The sequence below is a fragment of the Alligator mississippiensis genome, chromosome 2 (genome assembly GCF_030867095.1).
Source record: "Alligator mississippiensis isolate rAllMis1 chromosome 2, rAllMis1, whole genome shotgun sequence".
Classification (NCBI taxonomy): Eukaryota; Metazoa; Chordata; order Crocodylia; family Alligatoridae; genus Alligator; species Alligator mississippiensis.
The window spans coordinates 302,621,642-302,644,379 of NC_081825.1; the positions used below are offsets into that span (position 1 = coordinate 302,621,642).

General features: G+C 41.8%; 1 protein-coding gene and 1 long non-coding RNA gene across 4 annotated transcripts in view; one reads left to right on the plus strand and one right to left on the minus strand.

Moving 5' to 3' along the window:
• MDGA2 (MAM domain containing glycosylphosphatidylinositol anchor 2) overlaps window positions 1-22,738 on the minus strand; it is a 692,671-nt gene that overhangs the window by 413,192 nt on the left and 256,741 nt on the right. The window lies entirely within an intron of this gene.
• On the plus strand, window positions 4,080-6,371 carry LOC109285310 (uncharacterized). Its single transcript, XR_002093046.1, has 3 exons — window positions 4,080-4,227; window positions 5,701-5,783; window positions 6,088-6,371. It is a non-coding gene; the product is annotated as an uncharacterized LOC109285310 (long non-coding RNA).

A 22,738-nucleotide genomic window follows, 5' to 3' on the forward strand; every position in this document is an offset into this window, starting at 1 on the left:
CATGCCTTGCAACCATTCTAGCACTCTGTATAAGGCACCCTTGAAAACGTAGTACCTGGGCCCTCACAATTGTTTTTTAGTGGCTTAATTCTTCCAGCATCCTTGTGAAGTGAAGAAGTAATGTTATCCCTCTTCTCAGGCAGGGAACGAGGTTTAGATAAACCCAGGGAGCTGTCCCAGGGACCACGTGGAAGAGCAGGGTACTGAGCTGGGTGCACTAGTATCCCAGGGCTAGCACAAATACCTCTTAAGCAAAAAGGGTCAAACAGTTTTTGGATTTCAGATCCAAATAATAATAATGATGAGGAAGATGAGGACAAGAAGTAAATATTTACGTACATATATACTATTTTATATAAAAAAATAATTATTTTTATATAAAATATAATTTTATATGGAAATAATTATTTTTAAGAAGATGTTCATTGAAGATATCACAGGACTGTTGCTTTTTTTAGCTCAAATGATGTCTTCATCCAGAAGTACCTGAGGTACGTTCGTTATCCCTGTCTCGTTATGCTTCTCTTCCAGATTTCTCTGCCCTCTAGTGCAGAAGTAATGCTCCGTGATCTCTGTGCTCAATCGCCCAGTATGACCAACAACACTTAAAAATAAACTTAACTCGTGAACAAGCAATAAACCCAAATTATTCTTTAATGATCTTATTTTCTATTCAAATCACACCCACACAGCCTGGTTGGCACAAGTCAGACTATTAATGTGTGCTCGTGCACAGATGCTCACCGGGAACAAGGGTTCACAAAGTGTGGCCCTCAGGACAAATGCAAGCCCTTTGATGTCCCCCCTACCCAGGACTGTCCCTTTGAAATGGCCTTTTGGGGGGAAAACTTTGGGAACCAGCTGCCCTGCAACCTTAATGCTGGCCTGTGACTGGAAATTTCTTGAGCGCTCACAACTGCATGCTTGAAGAAGATCGTATCCATACATTTTTTATTCTGCTCTTTATTTATCAAGCAAAACCTCACAATAAAAACCCCATTGTGTGAACATTTATTAATAAATAAGACAGCTGCAGAAATCAGGGCAGGTGTATGGATGGCTGGCTCACCGAGGAAAGGACTCTAAATGCATAATGAATATGGATTCTAATGAAAAGTTCCCCCTACACCTATGGGCATCCATCTATTTGGTCATTACTTTGATAGATTTTTAAGGAGTTAAGCAGATGTTGCTGGTAGTTCAGATGTTTTCCTGTGTGTTATTTCAGCCTTCACAGTAATCTGCCCTGTAACATGGATTATGGTGAGAAGTGACTGGATTATTCGATCTGAAGAATGCAGATTTTAAATGAAAAAGTAGTAAATGTTTAATCGAGAAAATATTAAAACAAAGTATTTCAAATAATTTTATTAAAAAAAAATGAAATTCCCTTGTGTTTCCTTTTAAATCATGGACAAATATTTTAAACTGAAATAAAACATTTAATTGGGAGTCAGAATTTTTTTTTTAGGAACCTTTTTAATTTTCACTAAGAAATTTTTTCTCATTTTATGGAATGACCAAGAATGTGGAAGACCAACCCCCTACCCCACTCCTACTCCCCAAAGTTGCCAGCAGCTAAAAAGTTTCTTAATTATACAATTCTAATTAGGATGCCTTCAAATATATACATTCTCACCTTATTTAATATGGACTGCATCAGCATAGTTTAGCTAACCACCACCTTAGTACTTTGAGGTCATTCTATAAGGGTTTCATTTATACAAAAAGATCATTTTGAGTGATTTGCTTCTTTATGCTTGCCTCAGAAACTGAAAGGGGAACACAATTGATTGCAGACAATTATTTCAGCGTAACAAAGGACCAGTCACAGTAAACAGAATGGAAAAAAGACCCTCCCCTCTGTGTTCAAGATAAAAGACCATGCATGCACATATTGTGGGCATGTATATAGACCCAAGGGAAAAATAAGAAATCAAGAAAATTATGTTTTTGAATATAGTCTGATAAAGATCCCTAAGAAACACAGAGGTTTACAAGGCCATAGGACCCTGCACAAATCTCTATTAAAAATGTACTTCACAAAGATAGTTTTAATGTCTTTGTTTCATTCAAAGAATATTTGGGTAGCATCTACACATTGTTTTTAGACAACCATTTAGTATTTCCAAAAAAAATTAGCAATTGAGTCTTTTTTTCCCCCTACTCCAGTATTTTCTGGGTTCCAGATCTACCCCCAGATCAGTGAACACAGATGTAGCTCTACGTGCGCTGTCTCTGGTCAACGTTCACAAGATAGATACAGGTGATGGGAGGGAGCCAAAAGCATAACAGCCTTCCATTTTTATTGCTACTGTGCAATGTTTTTTAAATGATCCAATTTTGCTCCCTCCAATCTCTCACAAGGTCACACTAGCTAGCATATATGAATGGAGAAAACTCTCATAAATCTGGGTAACCCATTCCTATCCCACCAGGGGAAAGTTCAGGATTAAGTATACCCCCTATCTATAAAAAAAAAAAAACAACACAAAACAAAACAAAAAACCAAAAAAACACTGTTTAAGTTTTGAACTTTTTTTCCCAAACCAGGGGTGACAAAAAGCAGGGGACCTGAAGAAGCTAGGAGTACAGAATGCTTTTCTTCATTTGATAAAGGCACTGGTCTAGGCTATATATATGCAAGTCAGGCATGAAAATGTGTTCATTCATTTTTCATCTGGTAATGTTTTTGAAATGCTCAGGCTTAAAACTGGCTGCAGGTGAAAGTAATGATGATTGTTCAAGACTTGCTTCATGGAGAGTAAGAGTGATGAAACAACCCAATCAAAGGCAAGTCCCATTTGAAGTTAAAAAACCCAACAACAACGAAACCCCCCAAAAAACAAACAATGCTAATCCTGGTTCTTGGGTAGCAAGAACTGGACTGCTAAACTGGAGAAAGACTTTGATTTACAAAGTCTTTTAGCCTGACGAAGGGTTTTTGACCCCGAAAGCTTGCTTAATAACTATTCTCCAACCATTTGGGTTGGTCTAATACAAGATATCAGATTCACCCAAGGAACCTTGATTTACAAACGCATTTCTTTAAACTCATGGGTTTTGGGGAAGCCTAGTCAAATACCAACCATACACAGAAATACATTGTTAACGACCCTACAATACCCCAGCCAGGATTTGACCTACCGAAAAAGGTTTGGTCCTTCCTGAATCGCACCTGGACACTTCATGAAAAATGTAGACACCTACTCCATCAATGGAGACTCAAAGAGAGTCCGGGTTGCAATTGTGCCGTGATTTGTACAGGCGGTGCAACACATTGCCCAATTAGATCATTTAATGGTGATCTAAAAATCAATCCATGCAGCTACCCCTGAAGCAGTCAAATGGCTATTGAATTTAGATATTAATCTATAAACGTTGTAATCCTAAAATGTCATGCGAAAGAGAGAGAGTTATATCTGTGTTGGTCTAAGGACATAGGCGGACAAGGCTCCTTGCATAAATGTGATTTCTTTAGGTTCATTGCAGTCAGGCTGCATTCACCCAGGGATGTCATGGCTGTCCTTGTCTTACATGCCACAGGTACGCGAAACTTCAGAGAAACAACAGAGCTAGAATTGCTTCTCTCTTGCCCTCCCCTCTCCCATGGTTTGATCCAGAAATATTCTCTTAAACATCAGTACACAGCTTGTGGCCTTGAAGTTATGCACATGCAAGACCCCAAAACTGAAGCCCTTGCATATCTAGATAAGATGCTCCTCTGTTACAGAAGTTGCCGGCAATATAAGGGATGCAAGTCATGTTCTGACTTGATCCAGAATGCAGCAGGAGGGAAAACTGTGCCTTTGCCAGTTTATTACACTATTAGTAGGGAGTGCCCTTTTTTGAATCTTTTTTACTACACGAACAACCCTGGTAATTGATACCAAGCTACAGAGGAAGACACAGGAGGTCAGCGTCAGGACAGCAAAGCTACAGGCAGTCGATTGTTATGAGGAGAAAAAAAAAAACAACTTTAACTGTGTTCAAAGTTCAGATTAGCACATCGCTGCGTTGTCACAAAGAGGAAGTAGCTGGAGTCTATTGATGAATTACAGACGAGGCTCATTTTTTCTCAAAGGTGACACCGTCTTACAAGCCAAGGAATTGACAAGGAGAAATACGGCTCCTGACAGCACAGTGATGAGGAAACGTGCGTTTGAATTGATTGCTGCCTCACCTCTAGGGATCCACAGAACGGACCTCCTTTCCTTTGCGACATAGGTAACATCTAGTTCATATCCAAGCCCTGGTTATCTAAAGCTCATCTTTGGGGCTTCATAACTCAACGCTGAGAAGTTGGACATTGAGTAACAGGTGGGATTCCTCTAAAAGGCTGTTCTCAGCAACTGTCTATCTCCTGCTCCTTGCTCCCCCAGGAGGCCTCTAAATCACCATAATAACTTCAACCTCCCACGGGCAAAAAAATAAAGAGACAATATGGCAGGACATAGACAGTGCCCTTATCCTTCTGCTTTACCTGGGGCAAGTTTGGGGTGTTTTTGGTGGTCTAGGACACGTGCCTAGTGTGTGCACACGTTTTTCATTAAGTTTATAGGAAGAGGTTAGATAAACACTCGTCTAAGATGGCAGCACAGCAAAAACGATTGTTATGTTGTACTGATTAGGCAATGTGCAATTGCTTTTCACTCCTCCATGCACACATTGTCATCAGGATGATTTAAAGCTTGGCACAAGAGAGACTGAAATATTAATATATTTGCATATTGGAAATTAGGAACTTGTTCTGGCTTCTAAAGGTGCATTTCATGGATTCAAAGACTGCAATACTGAAGACGATGGGACCAGTTTCAGTTCCAGCTATTATGCATCTCAGCATCACTTAAGCACCCAAGTATGATCCTAATCCACCTTTTATGGCTCTATAAAGACAATATTAGCCTTTCTACTTTGTAATAACCCTTCATCTTAGCTTAAAACCAAGTAAAAAAGGGTCAAGGGAAAAAAAGATGACAACCTCCCCTTTGCTTTCATGATTTGACAGGGAGTCTACCACTGTCGGATAGGACTGTACTTCAACATTTAGGTACATACATACCATTTGGATACCAAATAGATAAAAAGGAACTGGACAAGTACACAAATTGCAAGCAATAGCTTAAAGCAGTTGTTTTCATCCTGCGATCCATGGACCCCCGGGGTCCACAGACTATGTTTAAGGGGTATACGAAAGATGACTATGGTCAATCAAAGGTATGTGAATACCCACACTTCCCATCCAAAGGGGTCCACACCTCCATTTGACATTTTCTTAGGTACCCTCAAATGAAAAGGTGAAAATCCACAAGCTTAAAGGTTTAGGGGCAAATTAATCTGTGGATCCTGTGTAAAAATATATATATATCCCACATGTTGGAAATGTAAATGGCTAAAGCAATGCTAATTTAAGACCATTTCTACAACAGGTCTTCTAAACGAATCATCTAATGTTGTCATGATGAAAAGACTAGTGTCACAATGACACTTAGATGAACATTGCAAAAAGCATCTGAGTAACCTACCAAGTGATTAAATGCATCGGTTTATTGCGAGGTTCACTAGAATGTTTCTCTCCTGACTTTAGAAGGTTTCACCGATTCAAATGTAGCACTATTATACTGAATAATCAATACTGGTTTTACTATAAATATCACACATAAAGCTTGATATTTTTTCCCCACCCACTTTGCATTGCAGCAAAATACCCTTTTCCAGAAGGAGCCAATCAAAATCTAATGCAGTGAAGTCTGCAGAATCCCATCTCCAAGCGAAGTCAACAGGTATGTAAGGCACTCTATAGCTTGCAGGAATTACTCAGGCCTCACATGATCAGCCTTCTTAATGGGAAATTATTCACTCTCCATCAACTAAATTATTCAATGAATTTCATGAAAAGGTTCAAACATCTGTGAATAATACATTTTTATTATTCACACACTCTGGTATTCATCACCTTCAACCTTGTTTAAAATAAAATACTTTGTTTTACGTCCATAAAAATGGATATAATCTAATGTCAGTACAATGCAGACAGAACAATGTTTTGAAAATGTAATACTTTTTTTTTTTCCCCTTCTGTCACAGACTTCCAAGGCAATATGCCCAACCTCCAGGGTCACAAATAAAATGCGATGAATACAGAAGCATGAGCATTCACTGGCTGTCTTTCTTAACAGTTGAACATAAACCCAAGACATTTTGTACCTTTTGGATATTGTGATCAGTGCAGGAACTAAACTCAGTACTAATGACATCACCTTAAAGCAATGATTTAATGACTCAGAAGGAAATTCACCTCTTACCACTTCGGGAGCCAATTTTGACTTAAATCTAAATTGCGAAGCTTTCTTGTTGGTGCCAGAATTATGATTCAGATCACTGCAGTACCTGTATGATAAATGGCCTTTGATTCTCCCTGGTCAAAAAATGTAAGCTTTATTCTTTCATATTCCAGGCAGTTACAAGACCAGTCTAGATGTGAACTTCTGGTGAGGGAAGAGATGTCCAAGAGAGGGCTTTGGTGGAGCACTGGGTGTCAATGCAGATGGCTCTCCACCTGGAGCCAATCGTTTATGGCAGGGCCGCCCAACCACAAAGCAGCCGGGGGCTGAACGCTGCACAGGTCATGGGCCCCGAGGCACAAAACACAGGTTGCATGCTGCTGCCTGGAGCCCCTACTGTGTGCAGTCCCTCCACCAGCACGAGCCTCCCCGCTGCCTCCACTGTACAGGCGAGTCCCCCCAAACCAGGCTACTTTGCAACCGATGCAAGACTCCACTCTCCTCTCCCACTGTACGAGGCCCAGCACCACCACCACCACCACGTGGGAGATGCTCCAAGCAACTTGCTATTTATATGTGGGCTGGGTGAGACCCCCATCCAAGCCCCAGCCCCATGTTTTGGCCCCCCATCAGCACTGTCACATAGGCAGCAAGCTTCTGCTGTAGGCAGACCCCGTCTGCAGCAGCCACAGCAATGGGAGCAGTGATGGCCAGGTGACAGCCCAGGGGCCTCGTGTTAACCCATGTTAATATGTTAACCCATGTTAATGCCCATGGGCCACCAGTTGAATGGTCCTGTTCTGGTGGATACAACACTCATCCTACTCTGGAAGGTATTAAGTAATAAAGGGGAAAGCAAGATGGAATAAAGATGAGCATATTTAAGCACAGAACCTAGGTCAACAGGGGCTAACCGTTTTGGCAGATGGGCCACCAGGTAAGCCCTGCACCCTCCCCGAGTGCCACTCTAATCCTCTTTCGGTGCCCAACCAGTTGTTGGGTTTTTTTGCATCCTGTTTAATCAGCTGCTCTGCTTTGCTATTCCCTGCTCTGTGTTCCCTGTTCCCTCTTCAATCTGCTGTGCCCCACAGAGAAACTGTCTGTGCCACTGGTAGCTCCCATGCCACAGCTGGGCTACACCTGCTCTAGTCATCACAAATAAAATTAAAATCATTAACGAACTGAGGAGAGCTAAATTGTAGGAAAGTAGGGCTAGAAGGGACCTCACAAAGTCATCTAATCCAGCTCCCTGCTCAAGGCAGGGTCATCCCCAACTAGACCACCCCAGGCAAGTGTTTGTCCAACCTGCTCTTGAGCATTTCCTGGGACAGAGAGTCCACAACTTGCCCAGGCAGCCTCTTCCAATATTTGACCATTTTCACAGTCAAGAAGTTTCTTCTTATCTCCAACTTATATTTCCTCTGCTGCAGCTTGAGGCCATTGCTCCTATCCCTGTCACTGACAGTCGCAGAGAAAAGCCCATCTCTGTCCTCTCTATAATTGTCCTTCAAGTATCATTTGATAACAGTCTTTCCTTCTCCAAACTATTTTTTTTTTAAGCCTTTCCTCACATATCATGCTTCCCAGGCCTGTAATCAATTTTATTGTTCTCCACTGGACTCTCTCCAAACCGTCCACATCCTTGTTGAAGTGCAAGTTTCAAAACTGGATGCAGGACTGTAGGTGAGGCCTCCCCCGTTCTGATAAGAGCAGAAGAATCGGTCTGCTTGATTTGCAAGTAATACAGCCCAGGCTGTTGTTGGCTTTTTTGGCAAACAAGAGCACACTGCTGGCTCATTCAGCTCATAATCCACTGCAGACCTCAAACCCTTCTCTTCAGAACTAGGCGGTCTTGCCCCAGTTTGCATTTATTCAGTCCCAGGTGCATGACTTTGCATTTGTCTTTGCTGAATCTCATCTGACTGGTTTCAGGCTATTTCTCCAGTCTGTTCAGGTCATTCTGGTTCCTAGCCCTACCCCCTTCAAAGTGTTTACTTCACCCAACTTGTTTCATTTGCGAATCTGCTATGCATGCACTCAATCCCATCATGAAAATCATTCATACTACATAAAGCCAGACCCAGAATAGACCTCTGAGAACCCCAACTTGTTATCTCCCCCCAATTAGACATTGAGCCATTGAGGACTACTCATTGACAATGATGATCCAACCCCATATGTATCCATCTTAGACTATTTTTGCTTAGATTTTTTCCCCTTAGTTTGTTAATGAGAATGTTGTCCAAAGCCATGCTAAAGTGAAGGAATATCCTATCCGCTGCTTGGACCCGTCCACGGGGCCTGTCACTTGGGTATAGAAGGAAACCAAGTCCATCAGGTGAACCCATGCTGGCTATTCCTGATCGCCCTGTTCTGCTCTAGGTGCTTCCCAACAGATTCCTTGAGAATCTGCTCCATGATCTTTTCAGGTATTGAGGCCAGGGTGACTGGTCTGTAATTCCTCCTTTTCCTTTCTTAAATCTCCTTTCTTAAATCTCCCTGCTTTTCAAATCATCCAGGACCACACCTGGCACCCACAACTTCTTGAAGAGGGTTAGCCAATGGCTCTGAAATCACCTCAGCCAATTGCTTCAGTGCCCAGAGTGCATCCCGTCTGACTCTGTACACGTGTAATCATCAAACTTCCCTGAGTAACCCCTACCCTCTTCTTCTGTTACTCCAAGCTGTCTTTCTCCTTCCCTGTCTTTGCTACTAACTACTCATCAGCTGTTATCTGCTCCTATTTACAAAAAGTGATGTAAAAAAAAAGGCATTCAATACTTCAGCCTCCTCTGCACCATATTTCACTAGATTGCCTTCTGCACTCCTTAAGGGATCTACATGTTCTTTGGTCTTCCTCTTACTTTTGACATGCTGGTAGACTCCCTTTTTCTTGGCTTCCATGTTCCTCAGCAGTTACACCACAAATTGCACCTTGGCCTTCTTATAAAGCCCATGCAATACTTTTAAACTCTTCCCCAGTACTATAACCAAATTTCCACTTGTTGTAGGATTATTTTTGGAATTACAACTCCTTGAAGAGGTTGTTGTCTAACCAAGCTGGTCTCCTGTCACACTTCTCCTTCTTCTGTCTCATCAGGATAGCTTGCTCTGCACTCTTAACATGGCTTTATTTTACGTACAGCCAAGTCTCCTGGACTCCTTTTCCCCTCCGACTTGCCTCCCAAGGGATCCTGCCCACCAGTCCCTTGAATTTTCTGGTCTGCTCTTCGGAAGTCCAGTGTCCTTTTTTCTGCTGCTCTCCTTCAAGATCCCCTTAGGATGTTGAAATCTTATAATTTCACCGTCACTGTAATGCAAGCTACCTTCTACCTGTGCATTCTCAACCAGTTTCTTCCTGTTTGTGAGCAGCAACTCCAGAAGAGCTTCCTCCAGAGTTGGCCTCTCTACCACCTGTACCAAAAAAGTTATCCCCAACACACTGCAAGAATCTGCCCGACTTGCTGTGTATTGCTGTGTTTCCCTCCCAGCCAATGTCGTGGTCATTTAAGTCCCCCATAACAACCAGGTCCTGAGATCTGGAAACTTCTGTCACTCATTTGAAGAAGGCCTCATCCTCCTCTTCCTCCAGGTTGGGTGACCTAGAGCCGTGGCCTACCATGACATTCCCTCTCCTGCTCTCCTCTCTGGCCTTTAATCTGTGGCTTTCAATGGGCCTACCTTCTACTTTGTACTGCATCTCAGAACTTGTGTACATCTCCTTCATGTTGGTGGCAACATCTCCACCTTTTATCCCCCTGCCTGTCCTTTCTGAACAAGTTATACCTATCCATGTCTACCTCATTCCAGTCATGCGAGCTATCCCACCATGTTTCATATCACATCAAAATTCCTCAATTGTACTAAGAGCTCCATTTTTTCCCCCTGTTTAATCCTCATAATTTTCACATTGGCATATAAACATTTTAGATATTTAACTTACTGTTCTATTTTCTCCCAGAGAACACATATAAGGCTTCTGCTATTGCCTCCCCTTAGGGTGACCATATGTTCTGGATTGCCTGGGATAATCCCAGATTTTGGAGGTTGTCTCAGTGTCCCAGCCCTTGGAGTAAATTAAAGCAAAAATTCCAGATTGGTAAAAAGCCACCCACATGTGCCTGGCTCCCAAGATGGGTTTGGGTTCATGCCAATCTAGGATTTATGCTTAATTTTTTTTTTCCAAGCAGGCCAGCCAAAGGACTTCTCCCTAGTCCAGACTCTGGTGGGTTGGGGGTGGAGGCACTTGCACAGTAGAGTTGAGGTGGGGGGCAAAGAGCCACAGGGTTGTATGTGTGTTGGGAGGAGAGATGGGGGTGTGCATGCAGGCTGCCCTGTCCTGCTTGGCCCCAGTCTTGGGAGCTGCAAGGGCAGGGGTGGGGAAGTGCAAGCACCCCCTGGGACCCCTACATCCCAGATTCCCCTCAAATTATTAAGGTCAGCCTACCTCTCCTTAGTGAGTTTTTCATCCAAGTCCCCTGACTCTTTACTTACCTCTGCACTTATGTCTCCACTCCTTGTTTAAAACCCTCCTTACATGGAGGAGAGACTCTTTAACTGGATATAAGCTCATGTACAAGTTTTGGTGAAAAACAAGAGAAACCAAAATTCCTCGTTTAGTAGTAAGAATTTAACTGAATTTATACAAGTGAAACCTGATCAGAGAATTCACATGGAACACGGTAAACCTGCTAGTCATGACCTATGTAAGGAAGGAATAAGTGAGAAAGGGACTCTATGAAATGTGGCACCATCTATTTCCGAGTCACTGACAGCTCAGAAGTAATGATCTTGAATTCTTGTGGGTCATTGTTCTAACTGATAAAAAGCTCTGGTCGGGGTAATAGCTTGGGCCTACTGCAGATGATCAAATTGGAAGAAAGAACAGGACAACTGCATAAATGCCTGGGATTTTTTTCAAAGGGGAAAACAAACTGTTGTCACGGAGGACTTCAATCTGAGCTGTTCGAGGCTGCCAATGTTAAAACGTCCTTGGAATTACTGATGACAACTTCATAACATTTCAAAAAGTGCTGCAGCTAACTCTGTAGCACTCTGTATTACACCTCATCTTGAAAGAGAAATAGGAACCGACTCAGAAATGAGCATTCGTGGTTGTTTATGTTCAAGTGACAAGTTAATGGCATTTGTTCTGTGCAAACGAAATAAAGTCCAAATCAGTAATAGGTGCTTTAAGAGGGGCCAATTTCAGAAAACTGAAAACAGTTATGGAGTTTAATAAAAACAGCCAAACAGACAAAAATTTAAAACAGAAAAATGTGACTAATAATTGGAAATTGTTTGAGAACATTTCACTAGCAGACCAAAATGCTGCAATACCATAATTGAGAAGGAAGACTATGCCAGTTAAGTAACCATTTGGCTTAAAGTAAAAGAACAGTTCTAAATATATATACACAGCCAATGGGAAAAGATTAGAAATATATAGCAATGAATGGAAGTTGGATGCCAGGATGTGTGGAAAATCCATAAGGGACTGAAAATGCCACAAAAAATTCAGGTCAGCAAAATAAAGATAATTAAATAGAGTTTTGTTTATCAAGAAGAAAAAAGTATCCAAAGCAATATGGGTCCATTACTAGTTGGACATGACACACTTGTCAATAAGGCAGAAAATACAGAGCTGCTCGATAAATATTTCTGTTTTACATTTCACAGGGGAAAGCCTAATGATGTATTTGTATCACAAGCTGATGGAAACCTTTTTCACATCAATAGTAACTAAAGTTTGTGTGAAAGCAGGAGCTATTACAGTTAGACATTATTTAAAGTAAGCAAGCCCAGACTCTTTCATCCAGAAATTTTAAAAGACTGAAAACTGCCAAAAGAAAGTAACTTTTTAGACTAAGAACTTAGTTAATTTGTGGAACTCACAGCCACAGGATATGGTAGGGGGAGATAGGATAGCCAAAAAGCGACTAGATAAATTCATGGATGCTAAATCCAAGACTGCAGTTATTAAACAAACACTTAGGTATGTATCCTCGTGCACCTCTAAACCAATGAAGGTAGAAAACAGAGAGAATATGGTGGAATAGATAACTCTAGATTTGCCCAGTTCAATGCCCTCACTCTAAAGCATCTACTCCGGCCACTGTCAGAGAGAGGGTACGGGGCTAGATGGACCATCGGTCTGGCTCAGTATGGGTCTTCGTATGAATTAGCTGAGGACCTCTGAAGGTTTGATACCGATTGTTAAAATGTCTTGAAACACAAGGGTCGTTCCGGAAAAAATGCAAGAACACACACCCTGTTCCAATTAAAAATAAATAAAAGCAAATAAGATGACTGGGGCAATAACAACACTGTCAGCTTTTCATCAATCCCAGACAACACAATGGAACGGCTGATCCGGGACTTTACTAAATAAAGAGCTGAAAGAGGATAACGTTAATAAGAACCAACACGAGTTTATGCAAATAGGTCTTGCCAAAATAATTTGATATTTGTGAGATTACAAATGTGGTTGATACTTGTAGTAGAGTTATGTAATCAGACATCAATAAGAGATTTGACTTGCTGCTGCACAATACTTCAATTAAATAAAATCAAATAAGAGGTAATGAAGGGCTTAAAATATTTAAATGATGGGCTACCACTGTAATGGGAAACAGCAAAATTATCTTCGCTAATGAGATAAAGTTTCTACTAGGGTCTTGTAGGGATGGGCCCTTGGCACTACATTAACTGATGATTTTTTCATAATGATCTGGAAGGAAGTAGAAAACTTTTACAGACAGAGTTTGCAGATGACACAAACAGGGCAGGGATTCATGGCTCCAGACAGTAGCAAATAACAAGGAGGCCATTTTGCAGACTGAGACATCTGGGGCATTTTTACGTTCCAGGTGGAAGCAAATACACGTTTTAAATATAGCCAAAGGCAAAATCATGGCCTAAGTGCCATACTTCTAGCTTTATACTGAAAGGATAGGTTATTCTCTTCTAGGAAGCAGCGATGCCAAAAAAGACCTGGAGATCACGATGGGTAATGAGTTGACCATTGACTGCTATGGCTGAAATAACGAATACAGTGCTTGGATGTAGAAACAAGGCAAACTGGACTAGGAGGTCCATAGCGCTTGGCACTGATGCAAGCGCTACTGGAAAAATGAGCCCCATTCCAGCATTGACACTGCAAGGAGCATGCTGAGAAATAGGACAGGCTCCAAGAAAAGCTCAAAGAATGACCGAAGGAGGGGAATCATGCCTCAGGACATAGAGAACCTAAAAAACCTAAGCCCCTGGAGTTCAGAAAATGCCCTGAATTATCAATCCAGGAAAAGCCTGGACATTAAGGATTCCCAGCACGAGACAATCCATCTGGTCAGACTTTGATCCCTGGCTGCGAAGCAAATCTGCTAAATAGCCACCAAGTGGCTGCACAGTCCAGGGAGCTCGTGTTGTTCTGGAATGCCCAAAAGGGAATTTCCTCATGATTTCTGGTCCACAGGACATGTTGAAAAGCCATCTGTGTCCTGTATCACAGAAACCCTGATTTTCGGACATGCCAAAGACATAGCCAAAGGATAGAAGCTGAAGCTAGACTGTTTCAAACTAGAAATAGAACACCATTTTTTTTAAAGAAAAGGAGAGTGGAAATAACCACTGGAATAGCCTATTAAGGGGTATGGTGGATTCGTTATCACTACACATTTTATAATTCACATTTGACTTTTTTTTTTTTTTTTTACCTGCCCTCAAGGACATGGTGCCAGTTCAAGCGCAGCTAATAAAGCAGATATGAACATGGAGAAGTCCTATGGTCTGCATCACTTAGAAGATCAAGCTACACGATCCTTTCCATGAATCAACAAAGGGGCTAAATGGTGCTTACAGGATGGCTGTGCCTGAAAAGGGACATAAAAATAATTCCATTTATTGTTGCATTGTCTCCAGGCCACAGTTATTTGGCATATAAAGTAAATCTTTGCTTTGGCATTCTTCGGATAATCCAGGAAACTCTACCCCAGCTGCACCTTCCTTACATCTTATTGGCATGAATGAAGGTAGGGTAGTGATGCACCTTCTAAACCAACTGAATCGGAGATGCTTAAGCTTTTGTGAGCAAGCATTCACTCCAGCAGATGCTATGCAAGCTCTGCATGTCTTTTCGTAGCATCCCAAGTGAGCTTGGGCTCACCATGCTTTTGTATCCCTGATTCAGTTAGTCTGGAAGGTGCATCTCTACCCTCTGCCCAAGAGAACAATATTGCAAAGTTGCAAAGCCATCTTGAAATCCAGCCAGTTGGAAAGAAAAGAAAATAAAAGAAAAAAAAAGAAAAGAAAAGAACAGGTTAAAAGTCATTTTAGGTATTATTCTTGCTTCTGTTCTCCTGCCTCTTTTCATTTCTTGCTCCCTTGATAGATCTCAGGAGAAACCACCTGTGTAAGGGAAATAGTGACTCTGAGTAGACCTGAAATGCCATCAAAGGCATACAACAAACAAACAGATAAGCCTGAAGAAAATGCATTGTGTCTCTAATCTTTCAGTGATACTAATGTGGGGTGTTTCCTGTAACAATAAATTAGGCTCACACACTTTCAGAGGGAAGTGTGATTTCTAAGTTGACAGCGGATGTCACCAATGGATGTATTTGTTTAATCATACAGATGCAAAACTCCCTTTAGTACCAGTAAAGCTGCACAGGAGGAGAGGTGAGATCCCAAAGGCTGGGGCAGATATTTAGACGCAGATGTTCAAGGTTGTGAAGCAAAGACAATCTATTTTTTTTTTAAGTGAAGACTTAGCAGCAGTGAAAGATACCACAATTATTTTCATGCTGCAGCACAAGCAGCTAAGCAATATCATGGTACCAGACCATTTAGGTTTTAGTTTAGGTCTGCTAACAGGTTACTAATGATCTGTTGCTTTACGACAGGTTAGTAGGATGTTACTAGACCTTGTAGTTAGTAGTTCTTCAGGATAAAACATCCTGAGCCCATAACACCCATTTCCCAACAGAAATCCAAGAAGCATTCAAGCCCAACAAAAATCATGAAATGAATTTCTTGTTGACCTGGCACGATTTGAACTCAAGTCCTGAGAGGTAAAAGGTGTGGTGGCCGCCCTTTGTGCTCTCCTAACAAGAGGACAGCTATGTTCTTCCTCCCCCTACAATCCTAACTGTTCACCTTCAATCCAGTTAACTGAACATCATGAAGTACTTGGTTTAAATGGCTCTTTCGCTGCTATTTTGTCTTGCATCAATAGCACTGAGGGTATCGATTTCCTACAGTGTAAAATCAGCTCTACTTGCTTTAAATTGTTCCCATTTTAAAACTTTGTCAAATGTAATATTCTGTTCTTTAAGACACTGATGACATGGACTTCCTGGGCATGTGACGAGGAAGGAAAGTCCTAAATATTAGAACTGAAAAGAAAGCTGATGGACACTGTACATTGCAATACTCTATATTTACACTTATTCAACCATTTATTGGTGAGTTTTTTTGTTTGATTTGTTATTCATACATATGAATGTATGGATACATTCAATGAATATGTTTGTTGGTTTGGTTTGGGTTTTTTTTGCATCCTCTGCAGCACTATATAACTACAATGTGGATTAAGAATGAGCATCTGCTTTCTTTCCAATAATTAAACTGAACTGTGATGGTTATATTTATTTTAATTATATTGTAGGAACCAATGTGAGGCTGCTACTCCTGCCAAACCCTTGGAAATCCCTTGAGCCAGAAATGTCAGTGTTGTGTGGGTTATAGTATGACAGACAAAGAGTCTATGATAATGGTTCATTTAAGCAGCAATCCTATGCAAGGAGGGAAAACAGAAAGGAACAAGTGAAACTTATTTTAGGAAGAAAGGCGTGATAACACTGCTGTAGAAATGACATCTCAGTCTGAAGGACTTTTCATACATTTTTTTTAAGGCCAGAAAAAAATCGTCTCTGCTTAACACAGGCCATACAACTGTGCCAGATGCATCACTCGAGCTAAGATGTTACAAATATACTCAGTCTTCATTTAAAGACTTTGCACAATGGAAACCATACTATATCCCTAGTAAATTGTTTCCCTGGCTAATTATCCTCACAGTTAAACACCGTTAGATGGTTACAACCAGCTTTTAAAATAACTGAACATGAACGAGCAATCCCTAAACAGAAGTAGGAGAGCCCTTCGAAGACACTATCCAGCAGCTCCAAGAGTAATAAATCTGCACACACACATCCAGGCAGCGCACACAGCAGAAAGTCAGAGTCATCATTAACTACCTCCTACATCTATAGTGGGTAACATTTGAGGATCATCTTCTCAGGGGTGTATGGAAGGCACAGATGTGAAGCACTCAACAGGAACAGAGCTTGCTTTGCATTAGAGAGCTTTTGGGGTTGTTGTTTTTTTTTGTTTTTTTTTTTAATTGAAATGCAGGGTTTCTTCCCTTGCTCCTTAATGTGAAATTGTGGAAAAATCCCCTGCTGAGAGGATGAAAAGAGAATCTAAAGAAGTTTGCTGGACAAATATGTAAAAGGCCTGGTTTTTCAGTTTGTTGCATTTTGTGCAGTCATTTGAAACTACACCAAGGTCTCTATTCTGGAAAGCACTTAAAGGCATGTGTTTAAATCCCACTGACTTTGGGACTTCAGTACTTTCCGTTCACTTAGGCAATGGTTCAGTAAAGCTGATCAAAAGCATCAGTAATGCTTGTATCTTTACCAAAATTGCAGTCCCTTAGCACAGATGCCAATAGTTTCTAGTGAGGACAAAGAAGGGATGTTGAAACAACATATCAATTGCAAAATGAAGCAGCAAACACATTGATGTAGGAGGAAACTAGACATGAATGAATGAAATTAAGACAGACCTTTTTTAACAGTAGGGGAATGTCTTACCACTGTGAACCTAAATAAGCTGTGGAAGCTCCCCAAAGAAGAGGGCATCAGCTTCAAATCAGAGTCTTTTAAAGTTGATAAAACAAGGGAAAAGGCATTAGAGGCAATAAATTGCTGGAGGGACGTCCAGAATAAGCTAATGCACCAACGCAAGGGACTTGTCTACTCTGGAAAGCAGCTATTCCAGAAATTGCATTAAGTTTTTTCAAGCACAGACAAGCCCTGATTTCCATTAATTCCACAATGAGCAGGGCAAAGCGAACTGAGCACATCTGGGGAAAGAACCTATCACCAGGTCTGGTGATAAATGTTTTAATCAGCCCTCATCTAGCAGCCTCAGTAGGGCTCCAATGTCATTAAGAGTGCATTGCCATGTTATTAAAGCTGCATTGTCTGCATTAAAATGGAAACCAACTAATTGACTTTGAGCTTTCCTTCCTTTTTTATTAATACATCAGATGTATAAAGACACAATATCCCAGATAGCCCTAGCAGCTGTTGCCAGAAAGTCAGAGAAGCTGAAGACAACGGGGGGGGGGGGGGAATAGTATATACATGCATTACTTACTTACATATATAAATATGTATATATGCATCAGCAGAACTAGGATTTTGAAAAGAGGGCTACAGATGGTGTGATACATCCTCATGTATAACACAACACATTTTTCTGCAGTTAAAGAGCAACTAGATGCCTTACTATTATGCTAGGGGACTAGCATTATATTATTCAGCTTAAGATCAAAGCAAAAACAAATGTAAGTATTGGAATGTGCACTAATTTGCAATATAAAGTGTGTGTATATATATATAAAAGCACAACAAAATAAGCAAAAATTGTCAAAAGATATTGTGGCAATACTCCTGTAGTCATAATAGCTAAATATACCTCTTTTATTCAGATTCATAAAACAAAATCCAGCCTTCTCAAGTGTTTTGACAGTGCCTCCAATACCTCACCGACAGTCATCTCTGCACCTGAGTTAACATTACTGTACCGGAGCTAGAGCTAAAAAGAGTCTGCAGAGCTGTGAAACAGAAAGGAGGCATCGCAGAAGAAAGGACTATTTGACTAGTGGAACAGCAACACCATTATAAAGGAGAGAAGGCCATTAACACCCGTGGTATGGAGATTAGCAAGAATGAGGGAGATGAGAATGAGCCATGAAGTCAACTGACTCTCAACACTGCCTGAATAGAAATGCCCCACCCTTCCCAGGCAGCTGGTTTTAAACTGTGGGTGGAGGAGAGATATCATGGGAATTTGCCACTGAATCTGCCACTATATGTATGTAAATATGCATGTGTGTATGTTGTCTATCTACTTATCTACATACACACATACACACACACACACACACACACACACACACACACACACACACTAGGTTGCCCCTTCTCCCCCTAACTCCCTCCTTCCTCTTGATGACAAACCCTATGAAGCCTTTGAAAGAAATCTCAATCCACCAACACCTAAAGGGCTGAGGGGACAGAACAGGATGCTGGGAAGGGAAGTTGTGTTATTGGCAGGCTTCTTTTGCCATTTCTAACATTCTTTGGATGGGGCGTGCATTTCCTTGATTTTACAAACGATTTTCAGTTAATTATGTATTTACCTAGTTAGCATAATTGTCTTCAATTATGTAATTAGTGTTCATATGTGTAATCATTTGAACATGTAATTATACCTAATTACACCATTAAAACGTGCAAGTCATAAATATCCTTATCATTTTGATTGATTGATGTGGGGGGGGGGGTGCCGTGTTATTTTTATCTTCTGGATCCCAGGACTTTCAAGGATAAGAGTGTATGATGCAACGCTATTATACAATTCTATGGATTCTGTATGTAAGAGGCATGTCCCCGAGCTGGAAAGAATCAAAACTACAGGCAAAGGATGAACAAATGCTACGATGGAGTCTTGTAGAAGAGAGAGTAGAGAATAAGCATCTCCCAGAAGATAACAAGAAGCAATTGCTCGCTGCATGTTTGGGATTGCATCCATCCTGTAGAAAACATGACAGCCCTGTTGCATGATGATTACACGTAGCAAAACACACAGGCAGCTCCACGTTTCCCAGGGGACTGTGTCATCTTAAAACGTATTCCCTTTAAAAAAAAAAAAATAGAAGTCTGTAGGCAACAGCATTTCACTGGCTGTGTGCAATGGTTACACCTTAAAGAAGGGGTTTGACTTAAGAGCTGGTAGGTTCCTGGGGAATTTGGGGAGGGGCATTATGGAAGCGGATGGGAGGAGACAGAGAGAATGAGGAGATGTGATCCATTCAGCCCAGGACCAAAAAGACTAGGAATGACGGCACAGCGGAGCAGTGTGAAGTCTCTAAGGGAATCCCGAGAAGTTGCAACGTACACAGAGACTTCAAACAGGAGTGGGCTCGGGTGATGTATCTCAATCTCTGTACCAAGAAGATGAGCCCTGGGGCTTGCTTCCCCCAAATTTCCCTTTTGCCAAACTCTTCCCATCAGGCAAGGGAATACGTTCACAGAATTTAGCAACTGCTATCAGACTGAAAGAAGAAAGGACTGTGGTGAAGGAGGGAAAAGGGAAGCAGTGTTCGGAGGGCAAGGGCAGGAGGACTGGAGGAGAAAAATAAAATGCAGGGAAATGCAGCGTGAGCCATTATAAAAAAGCCCAGATGAAAATAAAATGCACCTCATGCCGTCTCTTGGCCTGGCCAAAATGGAGCTCAGGTGTATTCCTGGTGAGATGCACTCAAAGAGGGAGGGACACCCTCACTGGGAATATGAATGTCTCAGCTATGATAAAAAGTGCAGCACTCCAGAGGGACCTGAAGTAAGGGGCAAATACACATCACGGCCTTGCACAGCGCTGTTGCACTTCTCCCTCTACGGACGACATTATTTCCTCCCCTTTGAGAGATGCAATGATCCACAGAGCCTCTGTTCCACACTAGTTTAGATATCCCACACAACAGCACACAAATTCAGCTCTTTCTTTTCCAGTCTTTGCAGAGTTCACTCTTAAGAGAAACAATACAGCAGTACCTGTCTGAACAGTGCAACACTTTTCATACTTCCTTTCTTTGTTATGTTGATAGCTGCCATGTTCCATTGTGTATATCCTGTAATACAGTACAAGAACAAATACCTGGTGCATACAAAATGAATTAGGGCAAAAGACAGTTGACTTTTTTTTTTTCTTTTTCAAATTGCTTTTGCTAGAATGGCAAATATTTGCACGCAGATTAGTTAAGCTTATTTAAAGTTCAGCTTTTTTTTTTTTCCCCTGGATCAGATTTCCTTCTGCTACTAACCAAAAGAACCATTTGCAAAAACCTGTGCCAACTGCAAAACATATGAAACAAAGCCTGGCAAAGCAAGAGCTCTTGAACAGCACTTGGGAACAAGGCTCAGTTTTAAAGCACCCTTCAACACAAGGCACATGTTCCCTGTGACCCACATAAATACATTAGCTTACTCCCACTATGTCTTCAGAACTTCTTGGTACAAATAGACAGGATGAGCAGCACTTAAAATAATCCAGGTGCTTCTAAAAGTGGCTGCTTCCAGAGATGAGGTACAGCTCTGTCTATGCAGTAATTTTAGCACCTGAAAATACCTTCTGTGAATTCAGAGAATTGGAGTAACACAAGGCAATGCATAGGAAAAGTCTGAAGAAACATTCACACAAGGGAACAGAGGGTAATCCAAACCACTGCACTGACAGAGCAAGGAGCAATGGGCTCAAGTTGCAGCAAGGGAAGTTGAGGTTGGATACCAGGAAAAACTCTCTCACAAGGAGGTGAGGTGGTGGGGTCTCCATCCTTCGTGGTTTTTAAGACCCAGCTTGGCAAAGCCTTGGCTGGGATGATCTATTAGTGGCTGGTCCTGCTTGGAGCAGGGGGTTGGACTAGATGTGACCTCCTGAGGTCCCTTCAACCCTAATTGTCTGTGATTCCATCCCATAGCCATCAAGTGGTATCTGAGATAAAACTTTCCTAGAAACCTTTGACTATTCTTTTGCACTATTTCTGGACAACCACAACCTCATTAGCAGACATTAATACATCTGAGGGACCCAGGCTAGTAGATAGGAGATGTTGGACCTGTTTAAAAAGGAACTGGACAGATTATCAGCAATGGTCGTCACAGCACTGCTTCTAAGCTCATCAAAGCGTGGAGAGCCCGAAAGTAGAATAACATTATCACAAACCCATGCCATGAAAGTTTTCTTGCGTTTCTGGAATGGCATACGTGGTCTCATGGGAAAGCCCATGTTATGCTGTATCCATTTAGGTCATTTTTATCGCTGTGTAGATTATGCCTAGGGGTCTACACAACTCAAAGAGGAAGCTGGCCAAGTTTGTGAGTAGATCTCGGGGCCGGCCACCATTTTCGTGAGCTTATCACAGTGGGAGCCCCCCCATGACTCTGAATGGCTCAGGGGCCATGGTGGCCCCACCCCTCACCACTACTTAGTTGCAAGGTTATCCATCATACAGCACCACCCCACACCGCTGATTGGTAAGGTAGGGTGGGACCATGCAACAGACAGCTGCCTCAGCCAATCAGTAGTGAGGGGTGGAGGGGGGCATAGCAGCTACCGTAGGCTCCCCTTTGTGCAGCCAGTCTCCTCTCCCCCCTGTTGAGTTGTGTGGCTGGACCATAGACAGCTCCACGAGAAGTGCTGACTCTCTCATTTTATTTTTAGTAAGTTCCCCTCCCCCTCGGATTTTGCAGACATTGCCTGATTTCTGAGGCAACGCTGGATTTTGTGATTTCTGTGAAATCCGTGGATTCACAATGTCGATAGGCCCCTAATTATGCCATGTCAGGCTGACTGCATATTATTATAATTTTGAACATGGAACATCCAAGGGAATGAGGTATGTATACTGAAAGGCAATTTCCCCTCCTAGGTAGAGGCAAAAAAGAAGTATCATTGGGTTAGGCACTGATTGCCTCTGATGGAGAAATCAACTCCACAATAGAGGGGCATCTGAGAGAAATGACCCTCCCAGGAGAACGGCTCCAGGGTTGTCAGAGAGTGCTAGTGACTCATGAAAATGCTACTTTTCCATTTGGGAAAAGTCAGTGAGACTCCCTTGAGCATGTCAGTCAAGGCAAGTACCTCTAAGCCAACATGGCCATGCGCATGGCTGTCTGATACTCGTGCCCTAGGCAATGCAACAACCTTCATGTAACGTAAATCACAACAGAGCCAGTTTCACTTTAAAATCTGATGCTAGATATAAAGGAGCCTCACTTCAAAGCCTAGAGTCAGAGCCTGGCTCCCCAAGGCTGAAGTGTGTCTGGACCTGGAGTTGTGATATGAGTTTTCTCCTCTAATATTAAAGGAAAAGGTGACAATCAACAAGAGGCTTAAAGATGCTTCCTCCATCCATGGGCATCACTTGCTGTCATGGAAACCCACGCTAGGCACTCACGACACTGTGATATTATTCCCAAATGCACTAGTGTGGCCCTCTCTCCTGCAGATGAGTCACTCCAATGATGGAAGCACTGAATCCACAGTGCTCACTTCAGCAGAAATACCTTGATTAGTGCTGCATCTCAAGGAGCAGCACTCTC